Raw genomic sequence first — 23,217 nt, 5'->3', positions numbered from 1 at the left:
CTAGATAAAAATTGGCGAGATTCTCAATCACTGAACTGCCGCTCCCCATTTCCCAAAAGCACCCAATCGAGAATGAGCCTCACTTCCTTAAACCCTCCCTGACATCACTCTGCACAAACCCAAGTCCTATAGCAAGTCTCCCCTGACTCCTCGTCCCCAGACACCCACCCGTGGTGCCACTACTATGTGGTTTCCCTTGCTGCTGCTTGTGCAGCAAGGGAATGGAGTGAATTTTGTTAGACTATAGGAGTGTTTCTGGTGGCTTTTGATGGATAGGCTTTGGCAGTACCTGGAAGTGAGGCGCCATAATAAATACTTTAAAAAGTACCCCTGGCAGTGGGGGGGGTTGCTGAGTGGCTCAGTAGGTTAAGCGTCCGACTCTTGGTTTCGGTTCAGGTCATGATCTCAGGTCATGATCTCACGGTTCCATGAGTTTGAGCCCCGCATTGGGCTCTGCGCTGATGGTGCAGAACCTGCTTGTGATTTTCTCTCTCCCTCTCTCTCTGCCTCTTTCTCTCTCCGTCTCTCAAAATAAACAAATAAATTTATAATTTAAAAAGTATATATCACTGGCTAATAAGTAATTAGTGCATTGAGGAACCGGTTATTGGAGGCTCTGAAGATGATACACGGCATGAGGTGGTGAACCATGGGTAAAATGTCACCTGTGATTGCTTGGAAGGTAAATAATGTTCTTCATGGACTCGCAGCTCTAGGGAGATGGCTGGAAAACAGAGCATTAGTAGACGTGTTGGCTGTTGCTGGCAGCTGTTGACAAGGTACCAGAAGAAAAAGACAAGTTCAGGAAAGTATCTGCAGGGTGCCAGTAAGAATGAGACAGGTAAGAGTCTGGAAATTCAGGGACTTGTAGGCTGAAAGAAGAAAGCCACTCAACCCCAACTGGGAAAAGAGAAAAGTGAGGTGGCCTCTGACCAATAAGGGCAAATAAGACTCAGCCTTTTAAAGTTTTTTTTCATTATTTTTTAAACGTTCATTCATTTTTGAAAGAGAAAAAGAGACAGCACAAGCAGGGGAGGGGCAAAGAGAGAGACATGGAATCCAAAGTAGGCGCTAGGCTCTAAGCTGTCAGCACAGAGCCCGACGGGGGGCTCTAACTCATGAACCATGAGATCATGACCTGAGCCTCATGACCTGAGCCGAAGTCGGACACTTCGCCAACAGAGCCACCCAGGCACCTCTTTTAAGGGTCACTACTATGAACCATTGTTAAAAACTTTAAGGGCACCTGGGTGGCTCAGTTGGCTGGGAGTCCAACTTCGGCTCAGGTCATGATCTCACTGTCCCGAGTTCCAGCCCCATGTCCAACTCTGTGCTGACAGTTCAGAGCCTGGAGCCTGTTTCAGATTCTGTGTCTCCCTCTCTGTCTCTGCCCCTCCTCTGCTCGTGCTCTGTCTCTCTGTCTCTCTCAAAAATAAATAAACATTAAAAAAATTTTACAATCTTTGAATGGGTTCAAGCATATCAGAGGAAAGGTTCAACCAAGGGTGTGGTGTGCAGAAAATCCTTTCTGTTAGAATATCTCAGTCCATAGAGACAAAGTGTGGATCTTCCATCCACACCTGACAAACTCAAGGGGCTGGACTGTTAGGATGAGCGAAAGAAAGAACTGGAGTGGGGACAAAAAGGCAAAGAATTACAGAAAATCTAAGAAGTGTGCCTAGAAAAGACTTGTGGGCGTGGCTCATGGAACTGAGAGGAATCAACTAGATCAAGGGTCGGCAAACTTCTACAAAAGGACGTACAGGAAATAGATCCGGTGTTGCAGGCCATATTGTCTCTGTTACAACTATGTAATTCCGCTGTTGTAGGGTCAAAGCAGCCATAGACAACATGTGAATGTTTCTGTTCCAATAAAATTTTGTTAACAAAAACAAGGGGTGGCCTGGACTTGGCCCATCAGCCATAGTTTGCTGACCCCTGAACTCAGTAAGCTTGGAAGTCATTGTACAGCCAAGGAAACCACAGCTGAGATTAGAGAAGTCTGTTATTGGGGCGCCTGGGTGGCTCAGTCGGTTAACTGTCCAACTTTGGCTCAGGTTATGACCTCATGGTTGGTGAGTTCGAGCCCCGCATTGGGCTCTGTGCTGACAGCTCGGAGCCTGGAGCCTGCTTCAGATTCTATGTCTCCCTCTCTCTCTGGCCCTTCCTCTCTCGAGCTCTGTCTCTCTTTCTCTCTCTCAAAAGTAAATAAACATTAAAAAAATTAAAAAAAAAAAGGAAGAAAAGTCTGTTATTGACTATTTGAAACATAAAACAACTCTATCCCTATTGCTGTTCCAGAGTTCTGCCCGGGGCCCTTTCCTCTCATTTTATATTCCCTCCCTGGTGAGCCCAATCCAAAGATCCTCTAGTTTCAAGAAACAGTTACGCATTTGAGCTATACTGAGTTCAAAAAGGGGGAATTAATTACAAGGGGCACAAGCTTTGTTACTTATTACAAGCACTTGGAAAACCGGGCAGCTAGCTACTCAATAAATCTCTTCCCTCCCCCATCTCTCAGTGTCTCTCTCTCTCTCTCTCTCTCTCTCTCTCAGCCAGCTTTCCATGCTCCTCTGTGAATATGCCAGCCTATGATCTTGGTGTTCTAACCAACTACAGCTGAGGAAGCACAGTTAGCATCACCCAGACTTGGATTCTGGACTTTACCCATGATGGTGAGGCAGTTTAGTGGGGGTCAGGGTAGAAGGAAAGGGACCAGGCTGGGTACATAGTGCTGCAAGTATCCTACGAGGCCACATGACCCTTCCTGATGTAGGTCCTCTCTACCACTCAACCTCATGCATCATGACTCTTGTGCAATCCTTCATGCCCCAGCCATCCTGCACTCATCTTGCCACCCTCTTTCTCTCTTATCTTCCAGCCTTCACTTGAGCTCCTCCCTTGCCTGGGAGCACATTTTCCTCTCAGTGGCTAACTCCTTCTTGCTTACCTCATCTCCAGGTAGGTGGAATTTCCTCCAACCAATCTTCCAAAATAAAGTTAAATGAGTCTCCTCTGTACTCCCCTGCCTTCTGGATCATCGGAGCAGTTAGCACGCTATACTACATACTGACCTACCTTTCTAACAAGCCCATCAACTTTTCAAGGGCTACTGTTCCAGAACTTGTGCCTGTACCTGCCTGGCACATCATCAGTGATCAATAGATGCTTGCTAAACACATAACCCTACCAACTCCCCAGATTCCCCTTCTTTCTTGGTGCCACCCCGCTGACCTTCCTAATCCATCATTCCAACAACGATGTCACAAACTTTCTCAGTCCCCTCACGCTCTGGATCACCATGCCCTACCAGGCCTGCTCATCCTCAACCCTGATTCAATTCAAACCTCTCTTTTCTTCCTGGGCAGCCCAATGCTGCTGGAAAAATTACAGGCAGATGCTGGATGCTACCATTTCAATCCAAAGTCTCTAGTCTCCGTGGAGAAATGAGTGGAATTTTGTAACTTTCAGCTATTTTGCAACTTTCCTTAGTCTAGCACATTTTCCAGCTTCCAGGCTGCTGTCCTAAAACTTTCTTGGCATGGATTTTGACTTAAGTCTTATTTTCTGGCTGCCATGTTCTGGGCTGCATGGACATGTTGGGGGAGCTAAGACAAGACGGTTCTGTGAGGTCTGCTGACATGGGGACTCAGGTTGTGTCCATGGCAGGGTGTAAGACTATTCAGTGGGGTGAGGCGAAAGACAGTGGGGTCTACAGGTGCCTTCAAGATGCAATTCAAGATTCAAGGCACAGTGATGTTGACCTAGTAACAGATCCTTAGCCAGTAGAGCATTCTAGGGATTCTGAGAACAGCGAGGTGGCTATCATTCAGATGTATGCTTAAGCCAGCTCCTGAATACTTGTCTGTATACAAGCAAGAAAGAAATAAAAATGGGGAAATATGGCGGTACAGCAGCAGCCACCTGCTGGGGCCACTGGTGGAAACCCACGGTGCCCAGGGGCATTACAGAAAACCCCGACAGAGTGAACATGTCCCTGAGCACATAAAAGATGCTCTGTAACCCCTGAAATAGTTGTGGGGCTCTTTGAGGGGCTTCCAGGTCTAATGAAAAAGGGGATGTGGAGCTGGAGTGACCCAGGTGACCCCACTTCTGGGTGCTGCATTTGCCTCCTCCATACAGGCCATGAGATATAGTCTTCCACAATTTCTTACCTCATTTCCAAACACTAAGCCCAGATTCTGCACCTGCATTCCTGCAACAGGAATGACAGAAATGAGAGGGAGAGAACAGGCTAGAGCACCCATCAGGGGTTGGAGGGTGTGCTGATGAAAAAGAACAAAGGTCGAGTGAGCAGATCTGAGTTGAGGGAGCCTGATCTCAGGGAAACTGAAAGAAAATCCAAACTCATTCTAAACCACCATTGTCTTCCTTTAACAATGGTTCCTTCTCAGTAATCTTTGTATTTTCTGGGGCACCTGGATGGCTCAGTTGATTAAGTGTCTAGCCCTTGGTTTCGGCTCAGGTCATGATCTCACAGTTCATGGGATCAAGCCCATGTCAGGCTCCACGCTCACAGCAAGGAGCCTGCTTGGGATTCTCTCCCTCTCTCCCCCCGCCTCCCTTGTATGCGCTTGCTGTCTCTCTCTCTCTTTCTCAAAATAAATAAATTAATAAATAAATAAAGCATTTAAAAAATTATAAATAATAATCTTTGTATTTCCAGTGACACGTGCAAGTGCCCAACCCCTAATAAAAGCAAGATGAATAAATGAATGAACAAGTAGATAAATTAATGACTCCCCTAGCTATGGAGACTTGATGTCTCCTAGAGAAAAGAGATTTGAGAATGATAGACTTCATAGTTAAACTAATATTGGCCCACAGACTTCATCTGGATCCATGAATATGGACACAGGAGATGGTGTCGGTCTTCAGCACAGAAGCTCAGAACTCTGGGGAGGAGGAAAACTTATTCAAATTCAAGCCGTGGCCACATCAACACCTTACCATGTATTAATCACATGGCCCACCCGAAAAGCCATACCTGCCATGGCCCTCCAGCGTGAGGGCTGAGGGCTGAAAGGGAGAGGAAGCAGCAAGGAAAACAGAAGAAGCAGCCAGCTCCACAAACACGAAACTAAGCCATGGTGGCAGCTTCAGTTTGGAAGGGACAGATGACTTCATCTGAGCTGAGGTCCAACTCAGGAAGGGAGAGGGTGTTTTACTTGCCGTGATCTTGTCTGAATCCCTTTAAGAGTGAACTGTTAGATCAAAATGTACTCCCAGTGTGTGGTTTTCCTAGGCCTGGATGTAAAATGAACTAGGGTTCTTCTTAAGCCATGGCAGGAAAAAAAAAAAAAAAGGCTTGGTATGGAAATGCAATAAACTTAAAAGCAGTGGGTCCATTACTTTTTCTCTTAAGAGTGACATTTATCAATAAATATCAGCTTATACCTGGCCTAGACATGTGATATGTAACCATACATGTCACATTTGCAGTGAGAAAGTTCACTGACCAAAATAAAATAAAATAAAACAAAAAATAAAGGAAATCATGCAAATTAAATATTTTCATTATTAGATTTCATTTTCCAGCTGTTTTAACTTAATAGAATTTTTTTCCTTAATTTCAGACTAAATCATGCCTTTTGGCTGAACGATGATTATCTTTCCAGCCCAGTGGCCTTTTTCTGTCAATGGCAATTAAATCCACAAAGATGATTTGCTTTCTAACCGTTTAAGGTTCTCGTGTTTCCATCGCGCATCAGAAATTTTGCTCAAGTCAACCAAATTTTGTTAGGTAAATTTTATTTAATAAGACAGGATCCAAATCCCCAAATTAAAATGCAAACATCTTAGGGGCTTGCTAACTACAAGGTGTTTTATTGTGTGATTACTATTATAGGACTTTATACATAGTGAAAAGCTGAAAACCAGATCTTTTGGTCTGTTCTTTTTTGTTTTCTTAAAATTTTTTTTAATGTTTATTCATTTTTGAAAGACAGAAAGAGACAGAGCACAAGCAGGGGTGGGGTGGAGAGAGAGGGGGACACAGAGTCCAAAGCAGGCTCCAGGCTCTGAGCTGTCAGGACAGGGCCGGACACAGAGCTGGAACTCACAAGCTGTGAGATCATGACCTGAGCTGAAGTCGGACGCTTAAGCTTAACCAAGTGAGCCACCAGGTGTGCCTCTGTTTTGTTTTCTTAAAGTGTATTTTCTGAGCTCGTCTCTCTTTGTTCCCACGTAAACGTCCGCAAATTTTTTTTAATTTTTGGTACGATTGTGTGACTACATATTTTTTGCATGGGATTTTAAATTTCTATATTTCAAATGATCATTAACTACCACTTAGTTAGCTCAGATGAATCTTTTAAAGTGAACAAAACAGACCCTGAGGCTATTTAGGAAAAAAAGAAAACGCATTTTAAAGTTCTTTTCAAACCCTAAAAATAAATAGCCAAATCAGAATAAAATACAAAGCTTTGATTCTTCCTTTTTTCATTTTTTCTAAGCTATGTAAATCAACTCTATGTACTGATACACTTTAAATGGGTTTTAAGATCTTAAAACGCAAACTTAAACTCATTCCTCTGACAATGAGATTATATTCATTGAAAATACACACAATCCAATTGATCCCAAACTTTAATACAGAATGTCATGTTTTTCCTACTTGATTTTGAAGAGTTTTGGGGGTTTTTGTTTTGTTTTTTGAGAGAGAGAAAGCACTCATGCACGAGTGAGGGTGTGGGGGGAAGACAGAGGAGAGAGGGAGAATCTCATGCAGGCTCAGTGCAGAGCCCAACACAAGGCTGGATTTCATGACTGTGGAATCATGACCCGAGCTGAAACCAAGAGTCAGACACTCAATGGACTGAGCCACCTAGGTGCCCCCCCGCACTACTTGATTTTATTTAGTGGTCTAAACGCAACAGGATTCTACCAATGACCAATGAGGAGCACTTCATGCAAGTGTTCAGAGTGAGGTCTTGAAGTAAAATTGTCTCTGTCCTAAATGCCCCCTATGCCCACAGAAGGAATCTGGCCAACTGGAACTGAAATATAGTTTTTCTTCATCTTACTTTAAGAGATGCCTACATCTTGGGCAATCATAGCTCTCTGTTTGGATTTTTGTATTTTATCTGATTATAAGGCCTCCTCCTGTGTGCCACAATAGAAGTTTTGGCAAAACTAATAAGCTATAATAAAAAATAATAGCTGTTATGTATTAACTTCCTGCCAGGAACTGAACTAAGTACTTCACCAAAACATTGCATGTGTGTGTGTGTGTGTGTGTGTGCACGTGTGCACGCACTTCTGGGTATTTAGTTTTCACGACAATGAAAGAAGCTTTATTACCTCCATTATAAAGATGAGAAAAATAAAGCTTAGCAAGTTTAAGTAAGTTACCCAAAAAAATGTCAGTGGTAGAAATTAAACCCATGCCTATCTAATAGTCCATGCCCAGAATCTGTCCCCCAAAGATCCACATCGTATTTGTTGTAAAGTCATTTAAAAAATTTTTTTTAATGTTTATTTATTTTTGAGACAGAGACAGAACATGAGTGTGGGAGGGACAGACAGGGAGGGAGACACAGAATCCGAAGCAGGCTCCAGGCTCTGAGCTGTCAGCACAGAGCCCAACACGGGGCTCAAACTCACGAACCGTGCCATCATGACCTGAGGTGAAGTCGGCTGCTTAACCAACTGAGCCACCCAGGCGCCCCTGTAAACTCATTCTTAAACTGCTTCTCATCCGAGAACATGGGCCTCCATTCCCAGAATCATGTGTGTAAGGTCTCCATCCATTCTACTGGAAACACAGAGCAAAACTTAAACTTACGAGTTTCAGAAGCTTCCGGAATTTCTCAACATGGAGGTCTACCTGGGCAATGAAGATTACACGTCATATGTGTTCTCTGACAATCACTCATACCTGGGAGTCAAGGGAAAAGAAATAAAATAATAATAACCAGTGCTTACAGCCCTGCAAAACACTACTCCCACCTTGTAGGCTCAGAGGAATCATTAGCTATTCTCGCTGTTTTGGCAACTGATTCCAAACACTGCTCAAACCACAAATATAATAAAAGTTTACCGTCTTTTGAGAATCAGAAAGTGGTTTCACTCAAATCTAAATACCTTTATTGCAGTAGAATCACTGATATGTTTGTTTGTTTTTTAAGGGAGAAAGTTTGAAATTTGTAGTCATGGAAAGGTCTGTTTCTCTCCGTATGGCACTTGCATATAATAGAGCACTCTGTGATTATACACAGTGAAGGGCGTTAGAGCACTTCACTAATGTACAGACCCACTTTGATTTAAAAAAAAAAAAAGAGTTAAAAGGAAGAAAAAAGTGCCACTATTTCAACCAAGCAGAAGTCTTCTTTAATTTGTAAGAAAGAAAAAGAATTCTTCCTTTTTTTTTTTTTTTAAATTTCTTTTTCAACGTTTTTTTTTTTTATTTATTTTTGGGACAGACAGAGACAGAGCATGAACGGGGGAGGGGCAGAGAGAGAGGGAGACACAGAATCGGAAACAGGCTCCAGGCTCCGAGCCATCAGCCCAGAGCCTGACGCGGGGCTCGAACTCACAGACCGTGAGATCGTGACCTGGCTGAAGTCGGACGCTTAACCGACTGCGCCACCCAGGCGCCCCAAGAATTCTTCCTTAAAACAACATCTGTGTAAAGCTGTTGAAATGTGCCATTTCAACCACTGTTTCACACAAGGGATTTTATGTGACCATTTGTTACAACCTGTAGTTTAACCATCTCAAAACTCATGCTAAACTGTTTACTTGCTCAAATAACATTTGATCTATTTTTTTAAATGTTTATTCATTTTTGAGAGACACAGAGAGACAGATCACAAGCAGGGGAGGGGCAGACAGAGAGGGAGCCACAGAATCAGAAGCAGGCTCCAGGCTCTGAGCTGCCAGCACAGAGCCCTACACAGGGCTTGAACTCACAAACCTTGAAATCATGACCTGAGCCAAAGTCAGACGCTTAACCGAATGAGCCACCCAGGTGCCCCTTGGTCTATTTTTTTAACTGAACATTGTGTTGCTAAACTGAAACAAACAAACAAAAAGACAAGAGTATCAGGTATAGTGATTAAAACTTTCTTTCATTGTAAGACAAGGCAGAGGTGAGAGAGCTAGACCATCTCCCACACTGAAGGCACAAAGACAGGAAGATGGAATCTCCGAGAATTTCCAAAATAGTAATTGATATATCTTGCCCATTTTTGAAAATTGAGAATTTTCAAAAAACTATTAAATATGAATTCATATATTTATTTCTCATTTGTGGAACACATGGAAACAGCTTCTTTGATAATATAAAAAAGGAAAAAGCAAAAAAATGAATTTCTAAAAGTCATAAATATTAGTGATAGCTTTTTCTCAACAGTTTGGAAATTTGGATTTCTAATAGGGAAAAAAACATGACCTGAAACAATTTAAGACAAAGTCCATTTTGGGGGTGCCTGGATAGATCCATCGGTTAAGTCCAACTTTTGGGTTCAGCTCAGGTCATGATCTCACGGTTCATGAGATAGAGCCATGCATCGGGTTCTGCACTGACAGTACAGAGCCTACTTAGGATTCTTTCTCTCCCTCTCTCTCTGCCCCTCCCCCACTCACACTCTTTCTCTCTCAAAAATAAACATAAAAAAAAAAAAAAGGCAAAGTCCATTTTCACTTCTTATCATCAACCAAAGGAGTGTTCTCCAGGATCACAAGTGCATTCTGATTTATGACGGAAACAATAGATTAGCAATAATAATGTTACCAATTAGTAAAATCAACCCTAAGCCAATACTTTACTAAATGCTTTATATTAATAATCCCATTTAATTTAATTCTCTCTTTACATATGAAGAAACATGCTCATGAGGGTCACAGCAGCAGAGGGCACACAACGTGCCGGTAAAGCCATATTTTTGGTTTCTTTAAGATGTGTAGTCGGCCTAGTAGTGTAATTTTATGGCTGACACAGGCAGTAACAACCAATGGGGAGAAAGAAAGAAGGCTCGAATCTAATAGGCAGGATGGCCACTCTTCAAAGAGTAGCATGGTCATGGCCAACCATGTGTCACATTTTATAAGATCTCCAGGTCAGCGAGAAACAACTGATACTGGGGAAACGCCAGGAAGTGAAAATTTCCCACAATTCCCTTATTTACATTCCCTCCTTCTTCTTCAATTAGGGCACTTGGGATTGCTTTCAGACAAACTGTCCATGAGGTCTAGGCCATTCAGTCCTTCACTCACTCCAGTGGGACTATCTGTTCACCTTCTTTCCTCCACTTATATAACCCACTATCTATAACCCACTATCTATAACCCACTTCCTCCAGGACCCAGCTCTCAGCTTCCAAAAAGCCCCCTCTGACCTGCTATTTCCCCTGCTGAGCCCTCTTCACTTCCCTCTTTCATCCCGGTGCTTGGAATCTTGCTTCCCCAACCAGAACTAAGTTCTTCAAGGACCAAAATTCTACTTCTATTTCTTCTGTCACTCCAGGTACCTGCTAAATTAATGGACCAATGATAATTTTATTCTCATTCAGGTTGGAGATGTGGAGTGCAGAGGCTCTGACTTTCAAACCACACTAATCTATTAGGATACCCATGACTCAGGGACTCACTATACTGCTTAATGTATTATTCAGTTTATTGATTATATTTTCCATCTGTAATAAATGTGTCCTCTTCCAAAAAAATCTCTCCGTAAGAATAAGATAACTCAACTTCACTTAAAACCTGCCATTGGTTTCTGTGAGCTACTTAAGCACTTCCTTTTTATTATGAGCTCAGAGCAGGAGTCCATCAAAATTCTTATCTATGAATGAAAGTTCCTAACTGTATCACTCGGGATTTTGACATGTCTCACTAAGTAATCCTTCCTACCCATCTGTATTCATTTGGCTAACCTATGCTGTGATATCAAATAAACCCTGATTTCTTGGTGGTTTGTAATGTAAATTTAGGTTTTGCTCATACAAGTCCTTGTTTTGGAGAGCAAAGTTCTCCTCTACCCAGTCACCATGGCAGTGGAAGAGGGCAGATGGAGGAGGGATGATTGCCCCCACATAAGAGTGACTCATGTCTCTTCTGCTCAATAATCCATTGGTCGGAACTGGTCACCTGGTCCCAACCCACTTGCAAGGCAATATGGAAAATGATGAGAAGTACCCAGACATTAAGTAAGCATTTATTAACTGTCTATGTCACACCATCCTTCAAGGCCCAACTTAAACGTTTTCTCTTCCACAAAGTTCTTTCTGATCTTCCTCAAATTCCCAACATCCCATAGGCCCACATCCATGCCTTTCATAGTTTATAGTCTCTGCCACAGGTGGAGTGTGCTTGTTTTTCCACACTTTCCAAACCACAAGCTCCTTGAAGTAGGGGGGCTATGTCATATTCAGCTCTTTAAGGCCCCTTTTATAAACCCAGCACAGCTCACAAATCTTTGCTGAGTTCACAAGAATCAAATAGGGACCGAGCAGTATGGAAATCCAAATGCACCTTTGAGAAAACAGAGAGAAAAAAGGAACAGAAAAGTTTATTGAAATTCAGAAGCAAAAGCCCCTCTTCAGAAAATCCTTCCTCATTTCCTCACGTTTCGTGGGCACAGCAAGATGGCATCATTTGAAAACACTGGCCATGACTGAACGATATATTAAAAATTTCTTTTATATTGGCAGCTTAAAAAAAATGTTCCTTTGAACAGTCTCAGCAAGGCAAAGCTCTCTCTCCCAACACTTCTTTAAAAGTTAGAAGGCAGCTTTCTGCCCATTCCAAATCGCCAGAAGTAAAGTATCAAGTCATAAATGCCCCCCAGTGACTGACTGGGCTAGCTGGTGTGGGGTTTTTCCCTTCTACTTTGCAGAAAGAAAAGACAGTAAAACTTCCTTCAGTGAGCTGCCAAGGTGCTCCCAGGCCATTGTGCAGAATCATTGTCAGGTTAAATTAGGGAGTACAGACTCCATGAGTGTAAAAAAATCAATACTTGATGGAAGATTGCTCCCCGGAAAATCTGTTTTGATTCCAGGATTAATTCACAACCAAAGGCTTCTGCAAAATGACATGCCATTAGTCAGAAAATGAACACATTCTATCCTTGAAATTGGATGGAAATATGTCAGCTGATTGACCCATTCATTCTCCTCACTCTCTGGGCAGAAAGAGTGGGTGTGGTAGCAATGTGAATTAGTGCCCCAAACCTGGTCCATTTTCAAAACAGGGTAAAAAAATATTTTTTTTAAAGTCCAGTGTGAATTGGGAGTAGTCTCCAGGCCATTGTTGGAGAGCTATTGCAAATGTGTTTCGTCAAGGCAAATGCATTTGTCTGGAAGGCCCAACTCTCCTGAGTTTTCTAAGTCTCAGAATAAACCCTACTAAGAATCTTAAAATAAAACAAAGATTTTCCCCCAAAAGCAGTGACCTGCAATATTAATGACAATGTAATGTCTTTGTCACATACAAAGTAACAGTCCTCCCTCTCCTGTCTGTCAGGTTTCTTCAGCTAAAAACTTTTGCAAGAGGCAAGTTCCAACTCTTCATTTGTGCTAATGTCTTTGGTCTTCAGGGCCTTTCCTGACTTGTGCAGTTAAATCTGCGGCAGGGATGAATTTCATTCCATAGACTCGAATACACATAGATATCACTCGCTTTATTTCCCTCCCATAAAATTAAATCTGATTCCAAGGCCATCAGCATTAGAAATGTCTCTCCGTGCCCAGGGTGATGAAAGGCTCCAGGAGCTTTGACAGAATAAAGGTGCAGGGACACCCTTCTGTTCCTCTGTCCATACGGATCACCACAGAGAGCCTCAAAGTCCTTGAAAGCAGGTGGTTCTATTTCACTTAGAGACAGAAAACCTCGCCAACCTTGGAGTACCAAGGCTGACCATCAGGATTCCCAATCCTCCCAGCTTTCTGCCATCTTCCCTACAAGACACCCACCTCTCTCCTCCCCCTTGAGCGCCCTCCATCAGCTCATCGCTGCAAAACCAACAGAAAGACAAGGGGTTGCTTTCAAACAACCAAGCTTTCCATTCTGCTTGGCTAGGTTTTTGGAACGGGACAGGAAAAATTAAAGGAAGGCGAAGCCCACTGAGGATGTCAGTAATGCCGGCATTCACAGACACACCTTGAAGGACTGATGGTGTCCATGGCATCTCCACCAAAGCTCCGTGCCCCTGCCCCTGCCCCTGCCCACGACACAGGCTCATCTCCCAGGGCAAAAGGACATTTTCATCTGCTTGCTGATGTACCCTGGGCCCGCACTGTGGCCGCTAACGGTGTCAAACATGCTGAATGTGTGGAACAGGATGGGGGTCATGACATTAGATGTTTGTATTCATTTTGCTGGGAGAGGAATCACCAAGGTGAAGCTCACCTCCTTCTTTGAACGCCTTTCCCTGCAGAAACCAAAGACAAAGGCGGCAGCCACACAGCTAACAACCAGGCAGCAGAAACAGTCCCGGCAGGGGAGGACCTCGGGGCTCAGCCTCATCACCCATGGTGACTCCATTAGAATCCTCTTATTCAGAAGTAGGGAGAGATGGCGGGAGGCTGTCTTGCAACCCGCATTTAAAAAAAAAAGAAAAGCTTCAAAACTGCTGTGCTGTCTCCGGTCCTCCAGATGCTCCTGAGAGCGCCGTGTTATTCCAGCCTAACAGCTCGCTCTCCGGACGACAGCCCGTGTTGACAATACTCACTGTTCAGAGAAAAAGAGGACCTCTGAGAATCAAACAGATGCTAGCACCCAATGGATGGCACACGGCCCGCAGTCCCACATAAGGTATCTGATTTCCATATTTCAATTTGCTACAGCAGCCAGAGCCCTTGAGGCCCCCAAATTAGTGACCCCGGGTACAATTATGATAGCATGAATCTGCACTCTTTAAAAAGGTGTGGATGATTCTACAGCTGAATAAATAAACTAGATGACTAAGCAAAGCTACGTGAGAACGTTTCCCCACCCCTGCCTTGCAACTGGGAAGAGGGAAGTCACATTAAACACCAACGTGTTCTAATAGCACATAGTAACCGTGTTTATTCTTGTGCGCGGTTACACGTATGCTAGGACTAACACAAAATAAATATAAGACTTCTGAGCAAATGAAAAGAGAACCCTCGATATCTAGCCCCTCTGGATGTGAGAGAACAGTTACAACGGAAGTGAAGACCATAGTCTCTGAAATCTTTCCCCAAGCAAATGAAGATTGAAGAAGTTGGCATTGTAACTGATTATACCAAAGTATTTTCGTTTTCATACAGGATCCTCAATACCAGGGCTCAGAAAGTCTCTCTTTTAGGGACGCCTGAGTGGCTCAGTCAGGCATGTCTGACTCTTGGTTTCAGCTCAGGTCCTGATCTTGCGGTTCATGAGTTCAAGCCCCACATTGGGCTCCATTCTGACAGCGAGGGGCCGGCTTGAGATTCTTTCTCCCTCTCTCTGCCCCTTCCCTGCTTTCTTGCTCTCTCACTCTCTCTTTCTCTCTGTCAAAATAAATAAACTTAAGAGTCTCTCTTTTATTTCTACTCCAGAACATCACCTTCCCACATTCTAGAAACATAGCTAGCCCTATCACAGCAAAATGTAAGGACTGAATAAAGAATCTGAAAACTTAAATTCTTCGGTCAGACCATCCACTGGTTCCAGAATTTGAAAGTCTTCCACAACATACAGGACTTCTCTGAACAACAGGTGATTGGGAAGATTTTTTAGACCATGGTCTCAGAGCTCCTGGTATTGCCTTCTGCAAACACACTGACGATGTGGTATTTGTATATGCATTGAGGGAGAGGTGTTTGAAGTAAGTCCTGTGGGGTCTCCAATGTGGTCAATCTTGAAAAGTAAATGGTTACTTAAAACAATGATTATATCCCCTCTGACTTTGTCAGCTCTAAGGTAACTTGATGCCAAACTTCTCGGTTGACTAGTAATGTTTGCGGACAGCCTAAATAACAGTGCTTACACATATGCTTTGTTTCTATTAAACCAAACCAGTCTCAAAAAAACGTCAAAAGGGAAAGAAGATATTCAAGATATATCTGCAACTAATTCAAAAGAGTCTCCTCAATCACTCTAAAAGGAATGAATTCTTTCCAAAGTATATAGTGAGAATGTGCAAGTTTTAGGACTCACAAGGTGAAAGGATGTGTCTTCAGAAAGTCCTTGCCCACTCTTGAGTAATGAATGTCCCAATATGTCCTATGGAAAAGTCACTGATTTATTTGAATCATTTTCTGGTCTGGAGTTTCATGTTAAGCACTGTTGTATAATGGGTTACAAAGGTGTAAGCTCTAAAAGGGGAGAACAGGAAGAACAGCACAAAGCCAAAACTCCATGAGGAGAACCCATCGACCCACCCACCTTTCCTTTGCTGGCCACACTCAGATAGCTGGGGATCATGGAGGCCACCAGAGAGCTACCACAGAGCCCACTGTGCATGCACCAGCCAGTCTACACAAGACACACAGACACATAGACACACACACACACACACACACACACACACACACACCACTCTATGATGCTTTCTCAGCTGTGGAAACCAGTCACACACTGACATCAGAACTGAATTCCACATTGTCCCAATCCTGGCACATCACTCCAACCTCTATTTTGACTCAGAGAGTTCTACCTCTTCTAATTCACTCAGCTCCTTTCCCTTTGCCAGTGTCCTTTCCCTTCCCTCCATCTCAATAGCACCAGGCACACTGACATACACTGTTCCTTGAGGCCTTTGCTGGAAGTGGAAGCATGAAGCACTAGGGAGGCTTCATGTTTGGAATCAAACTGAGCTGGGATCAAGATCTGATTGGGAGACCCCTGGAAGAGTTACCTAAGCGTGCTTAGCTTAACTTTCTGGCCCGTGAGCCATCTGAGACGTCTTGATTCAAAAGGATGGACTTGAATGCTGCTTCACGGTGGATGCTCAGGACATCCTAACCCCCCACCCCCTGCACTTTGAGCCCTTCTCCACATCCTCCCAACCATACAGTGAGCTCCTGAAATGGAGTGACTACTTCTCTCATTGGGCACTTCTAAGGGAGCATGGTGTGAGTTGAAGTGAATGATAATGCATTCAAATCCAAGCTCTCCTGCCCATCCGCCATTCCTTTCCCTACCTGTGAAAGTTTGAACAAGTTACTGGGTCTCTTAAGTCCCAACTTCCTCAACAAGCGAGGTTGAAATAATAGTCATCTCACAGGGTTGATGTGACAACCAATGACATATAAATACCTAGCACATTACAGGTGCTTGATAGGTGTTCCATAAAAGAATCAACTTTTTCCTGATAAATGTTCTTTGATTTTGATAGGCTGTGTCTAGGTAATGCTTCTGTCTGCTCCTCAGTACAGAGAGGGATGGGATTCGGTCTTCCAGTCTTGGGTCAAAACTTCTTCCAAAACATCATCTCTCTTCATTCATTGAACACTGAAGCTTCCTGACCCAGAAGAGAGCAACTTGACAGTGTATACAACAGTCCAAACCAAACTGCTAGAGCAATTCATTGAGTCAAGAAACAGTTAATTTCAGGATTTAGCATGAATCTCCATTTTACTTTCTCCCGAGACTCATCCTCTTTAGAGGACGCAACAAGGAAGCAAAAAACTTTCCAGAAAGATCATTCATCTATTCATCATGCTAGGCACTGAGAAAGATGTCGAGATTTATTTAAAAGGCAAAGAAGGCTGGATTATGAAATCCCATAAAGAAAACCTTGAGTAAGATCTTACCACCAAACCAAAGTTCCCTGAAGAAGCCAGGACAGCAAAACTTTGAACAATGATCGGATTTCAGTTTTGAAGTTCATTTAGGCATTTCTTAAAAGAATTAGTTTGTGGGCTCTTCCACTTTGTCTAATAAAGGACAATGAACTTTATGTGACTTTCCATCAGACTTTGCAGATGTCATTCACAGGAGTTAATGACTTTTTTTCTCTTCAATTTCACCTCGCAAGAGAAAACAGAGCTGCACTGGAGTTTTCCTATAGCAGGGTGACTGGTCAATACCTTGCTACTTGCTCTGTCAATGCCATCAAAATATTGTTTAATAATTTAGGAACAACATGTAATTTTCTTCCCTAGCAAGAGCAAATTAGGCACTTACTAAATAATTGACAAAAAATACTTAATTCTAGGGATGTCTTGAGGATTTGCTGTTATTCAAAAAGAGTTTAGAATAAAATTTTCTTTCAACTGTTCAACATGTTACTCTTATTTTCATGTCTGGTCATGAAAACTATATCAGAGTTTCGCCCCCCTCCCACCCGCACACACACCCTGATTTCTTTACCCGAAAGTGGTCTACAATATCTGTAGAGGGTGTGTATGTGCTGCCTATGGTCAAGATCACTGGGAAAAAGTGGGCTGGGGCTTGAATGAGGTTAGACAAAGCCCCTCTTCTTTAGGCCTATCCCAACCAGGGTCACCAATGCAAGATACCAAGAAGTTTTGATCCTTAGAGCTTTAATCTCAACTAATGAGATGCTGTTATCAAGGACACTCAGGCTTGGAATCCCTTTCTCCTAGCCATCTGACAAACCAGGAGCTTCATCATCATTGGGCTGTCAGGCTGAGATCTATCCATGCAGTCAAGCTCTCTCTTGAATATCCCATTTGCAGGACTCTGAGGCATCTCACTTAACTACTGAAATGCCCTGAGTAGACTCACAATTCATAGGACAGCATATTAACCTATAACTTTATAAGTTAAAATGGTAGGGAAAGAGTAGTACCAGGTGTTCTGTTCCTATTTCAACAGTAACTTTCCACAATGTTCTCTTCTCAGTGTACTCTCCCAAAAGGACAAGTCTTGGAATAATGTTTTAAATTAATCAAACAAGAGGGCTCCCTTTCCCTCCTCCTCCCCCTGCCCCATTTTCTCTTTCTAGTATTTCCCCATTGGCCTAATATCAAGGGAATGGAGGAGAGCGCCAGCCCATCTCTCTGATACCACCCTCTCCCCACCTGACTCCTGACCATCACAGCTTCTCTAGGAGTTGACATTTTCTTCAATGCCCATCATGTGCTGAGCACTGTTCTGGCCCCATGAGCAGCATGAGTGAGGGGTTGCTCAGAATCCTCAAACCCTGGTTCAGTTATAGCGACCCAAAAGTTATCTGGGTTATTCTAGGCACTTCCTTTATGGATGGTGATACACACAACCAGAATTTCAGCAGAGGATGATGGCCTACCAAATGCCTAGCTCTTGGTTGGGCAATCCAGGCTACTTTTTCTATAGGGTGTCATGACCAAATACACACATTACAGCAATCGAGATAACTAAAGAGTAGTTTAACCTTTTCTTAAATCTCTCAAGGAAAATTAACACTCAATAGCACTTCTTTAAAAGTCCTATTCTTGGGGCGCCTGGGTGGCTCAGTCAGTTGGGCGTCCGACTTCAGCTCAGGTCATGATCTTGCGGTCCGTGAGTTCGAGCCCCGCATCAGGCTCTGTGCTGACAGCTCAGAGCCTGGAGCCTGTTTCGGATTCTGTGTCTCCCTCTCTCTGACCCTCCCCCGTTCATGCTCTGTCTCTCTCTGTCTCAAAAATAAATAAACGTTAAAAAAAAAATTTAAAAAATAAAAGTCCTGTTCTTTTTTCTTCTTATTCTCACACATCCTATGCCCTTTGAAAGCACTCAGTCTATACACCTCCTTGTCTCAACTCCAAAGTCTTCTTGGGACCTGCCCCCATGCATGCAGGCTTTGGCTTTTGCTCCTTCCCCTTCCCTCCCAACCCCAGTCTGATCTCTTTCCACCCCATCACAAAAGCCTGTGAAGCTGGCTGGCAAAAAACAAAAAACAAAAACAGAAAACAGCATAGGGCAACAAATATAAAGCTTACATTCTAGTGAGGATATACAGAAAATAAATAAATGAGCAGTAAACAAAAACTACCAGATACGGTGTGTTTTTTGATTAATATAGTGCCACAAAGAAAGGAGGAGATGGTAACGTGAAAAGAAGAGCTTGGGGTGGAGGGACCAGGGTCACATGGATTAGGAAGCCGGGAAAGACATTTCTGAAGATGTGTGGACTAAGCAACAAGAGAAAGCTGGTCTTGCAAACATCAGAGAGAAATGTTTTCCCAGAAAAGGCAATGGCTAGAGCAACATCCCGAAAGTGAAAATAAGCTTGGCATGATTGTCCTGGTGCAGCAGAGGCAGGGAGGGGTGCCGAAAACTAATTTATGGAACAGCTGCCTATTACCTCCCCCTGAAGCCTGAACACGGCTGAGGTGGAGTCCCCGGAAAAGAGGACTGCAGTAGACCTGCAGACCAACACTCTCTTCCCCACCCTGTAGAGGGACTATCCTACCCAACCCATTGAACTCAGGTGGGGGTCACATGACTAGTTGGGGGCTGATGATGTGTGAAGCTTCCAGGCAAAAGCTTTTAGGGCCAAATTACACGTCATCAAATCCTTTCTCTCTCCCCCCTGCCAGGACACCAACAGTGTTCCAGGAAATGACAGCTCTCTTAGACAGTCCTGGAATGAGGGAGGCAATGATGAAGAGAAATTCCTTGGCCAACCCACTATGGCAGTAATACAAGCAAGAAGTGAACCTTTGTGGCTTGAATCACTGTATTGGGGGGTTATGTTACTACAGCATAATTTTGCCCAGCCTGATACAGAGTCCTTGGGAAATATCCTAAAACTACTCCAGTTCTAAATAAAAGTAGTTATCCACAGGCCCCTGGGTGGCTCAGTTGGTTAAGCGTCTGACTGTTGATTTTGGCTCAGGCCACGATCTCACAGTTCATGGGTTTGAGCCCCGTGTTGGGCTCTGCGCTGAGAGTGTGGAGTCTGCTTGGGATTTTCTCTCTCCCTCTCTCTCTGCTCCTCCCCTACTCTCTCTCCCTCTTTCAAAAATAAATAAGCATTTTTTTAAAAAGTAGTTACCCAACTGGCCTCCCAGAACATCTCCCAATACCCAGCCACGATATCTCTGAGAATTCTCAGGGGCTACTGCATGTGGCTCATTGAGGAGACTACCATGAGTTACTTTCCTTTCTCTCTTCCTCTGTGTCTCCCCCACTCCATTCAAGACTCCCTCTGTTATTCTGACAGCCCTCTGTCAGAGGGACGCCATTCCTGCCTGCGAACACTGTAGCTCCCTATTTCCACCACCACTTCCCACCAGGGTCTCTGTACTGGCTATTGTTCAGGATTTTGAGACACAGGTGAGAAGACTACCTCTCTTCTTTCTTTGTGTGTTACTCTGTTAGAAGAATCTGAGAACAGCATTACCTGTGTCTTAGAAATTTTAGTGGAGCCGGCTCTTGTGGTTGTTATTTTTTTTTATGTTTATTTATTTATTTGGAGGGAAAGAGAAAGCAGGGAAGGGGGTAGAGAGAGAGAGAATCCCAAGCAGATTCCATGCTATCAGCACAGAGCCCAATGTGGGGCTTGATCTCTCAAACTGTGAAATCGTGACCTGAGCCAAAATCAAGAGTCAGGCGCTTAACTGGCTGAGCCACCCAGGCACCCCTCTTGTGGTTGTTATTTGTAGCTTCCCACCCTCCTTGCCCTTCATGGGACTGAGCCAGAAGGCAGAGCCAAGAGCCGGGCAGGAGGCCTGACTCAGATCTGCTCCCCCCTCACAAGGGAAGTTTCATCCCTTCCAGAAGGCTTGTTAGTCCCTCCTACAAATAGTATTCTAGGAAGCCTACTCCGCTAGAGGAGAACCCCCAGAGGGGATGAGAACTCAGGCACCTAAGAGCATGGGCTCCCAAATCTTCCACTATGGGAGCATATGGACCCAAAGACCCAGATGCTGTGCTCTGAAATCCATCACGGTGTTTGCCAAGGCCACACTTCCCTTGGGCGCTCCAGCCAACAACTTAGCACAGCAGCTAATTCCTAGGTAGGCCTCTCCTAGGAGATTCAGGGACCCCCTAAAGAACAGCTTTGGCTCAAGGGCACCCACAGAGCCGAGCTAAACTTTCCTTAGACTGCAAGGAGGTCTAGGACATTTGCATACAACGATCCCTCCTTCTCTTCTTCCCACAGGATCAGATTTTCCCTGTGGTCTGACGGCTCCCTCATCTTCAACCAGCTCCTTTCCTGCCTTCTCCCTCACACGATTCCCCCTAGTAAGTCATCCTACTTTTAATCCTGTCTTGACATCTGCTTCTCATCAGAACTCAGACTAATACACCCTGCTACACGACTAAATATTTAGTGACAGAAGTTGAATTATCTATCAGGTAGGGGAAGCATAGCAATGTTGTGAGTTTGAAACTCTCCAACTAATTTAAAAAAAAAACAGCAATCATTATTCTGGAGAAACAAATACTGCAACTGGAAGAAAACCTTTAATAACAGAATAAATGTAGATTAAAACAATAGCAAGATACCCTTTTCCCCTTTCAAATTGGCAAAAATGAAAAAATATATATGTATATATCATTCAGCTGTGAATACAGGTGACTCTCCAAGGCCACTGCCCTTCACACAGAGACTCAAAAATCCAGGCATCATCATCTGGAACATAAAGCCTCAAAAAACAGCAGAAAAGGAAGAGAAAGCTGGAGGTTTTCACATCAGCAATTAAATGCTTTGGCTGGAAAATTACACAAGTCACTTCTATTCACAGTGCATTAGCCAGAATCAGTCACATGGACCCACCTACCTATAGGGAGGGAAATATCCATCTGTGTGCCCTAAAAGAAGAGAACTAGACCTGAGTGAGCATTAGACAACCCTATTAGAATATTTAGATTGTATTTTATGTAATGGTTTAAAGAAATTGCTTTTTCCCCAACTAAAATGTTCGTCCTTGATCTATACAATGGTCTTTATAATTTCTTCCTGATACTTTTATTCAGCCTCTTAGAATAGCATTTTTTTAAATTTTGATAAAGAGAGACAGTATAAGAAGGGGAAGAGCAGAGAGAGAGGGAGAGAGAAAATCCTAAGCAGGCTCTGGGGTGTCAGTGCAGAGTCCTACGTGGAGCGTGATTTCACAAACCATGAGATTGTGACCTGAGCCAAAATCAAGAGTCAGACGCTTAACCAGCTGAGCCACCCAGGTGCCTTAGAATAGCATTTTATAGCAAAGATCCAAGTTTCCAGGATTTTGGAATAGCTACTCATCTTCTGAATTGATGGAGATACATCAAAATTTAAGTCATTCTAAGCTTGAAACGGTAAAGAGACAACAGTGACTGTCACTGTTAATGTATGTTTTGGGTATTTTGGCTCTTTTAAACATGGAAATTAGCCCTCACTCCTGTGCTCCCCCAGAATCATCTAGGAACAACCAGAGGAAAACCACAGGATTAAAAGCCTAAACCAGGAAGGGCAGGATCACCCACTGAATATCTGTAGGTCTTCTTGCTGTAGAATCCAACTAAGAGCTAAAGGCATTTTGATGGTCAGGCAAGTGTAGTAAGTGGTCAATTAAGCAACGTAACTAGGTCTCTATTCTCCTGATTTTGACTAGAACCTTTAGTATGCCGATAGACGTTATGAATTTCATAATGAGAACATTCTATGGAGCGTTTGTCACACTTCCTTGATCTTGGAAAAGTCTTGACATATTGAGAAATCCTAACGTTTGGCATAACACGGCTGAGGAAAGCTGGCCCTGAAGAGAGTACTGTGGGACGCTGGTTCTCCTCCATAGTCTTCCCCCACATGGCCTCAGTGGCATCGTTAGCAGCATCACAGGCTATGAGCTAAAAGCCCACACAGGTTTTGTGATGGTAAATTGTCCTCCATGCTTCAGTTTTTCCTAGGTACCTGGCAAGCACCTCTCTCCCCTCAGTTCCCAGCTGGTTCGCCCAGGCTGGACCACATCCACGTCCACATAGGGATCACTGAGCTGACTTGTTCCACTCCACGCCACTCATTCCGAAGGAGCTGACGTGTGCTAGATGGTGCGTGTCTCTGGGCTGAGTCCCAGCCACGTCAATGACAGTCTCCTCAAAGCGAAACTCTCAGAGCTGATCTTGGATCAATGTTGCAAGATCACTTAACATCAGGCTGAAGGTTAAAAGTAGGGTGTGCCCGTGGATAAATGGGCCATTTATGATATCGATTCACAAAGAGATTCAAACATCCCAAACTTCAGATCCATACTCAAAGCCCACACACTACTCAGGTATCTATCACTCTCAGCCAGCTGATCATCTATTTCCATGGCAACAGTTTGGCAAACCTGGAGCGGTGCTGACAAGGAGCCATTGTCAGAGAGGTGACTCCTACAGAGAATACGTCTT

The 23,217-nt window shown here is 43.6% G+C and overlaps 1 long non-coding RNA gene across 2 annotated transcripts in view; it reads right to left on the bottom strand.

The window, feature by feature from the left end:
- Positions 1-7,691: 7,691 nt before the first annotated feature.
- LOC115508734 overlaps positions 7,692-23,217 on the bottom strand; it is a 48,616-nt gene continuing 33,090 nt past the window's right edge. The window contains exon 4 of one of the 2 annotated variants that reach the window (XR_003967096.1): positions 7,692-7,900. This is a non-coding gene — a long non-coding RNA (uncharacterized LOC115508734). Of the gene's footprint in view, positions 7,901-13,283; positions 13,693-23,217 lie in introns of those variants that run through there. The other variant, XR_003967097.1, reaches the window with a different exon arrangement.

This window comes from Lynx canadensis, chromosome A2 (assembly GCF_007474595.2).
Source record: "Lynx canadensis isolate LIC74 chromosome A2, mLynCan4.pri.v2, whole genome shotgun sequence".
NCBI classification, from domain to species: Eukaryota; Metazoa; Chordata; class Mammalia; order Carnivora; family Felidae; genus Lynx; species Lynx canadensis.
This window is presented reverse-complemented; position numbering and strand designations above follow the sequence as displayed.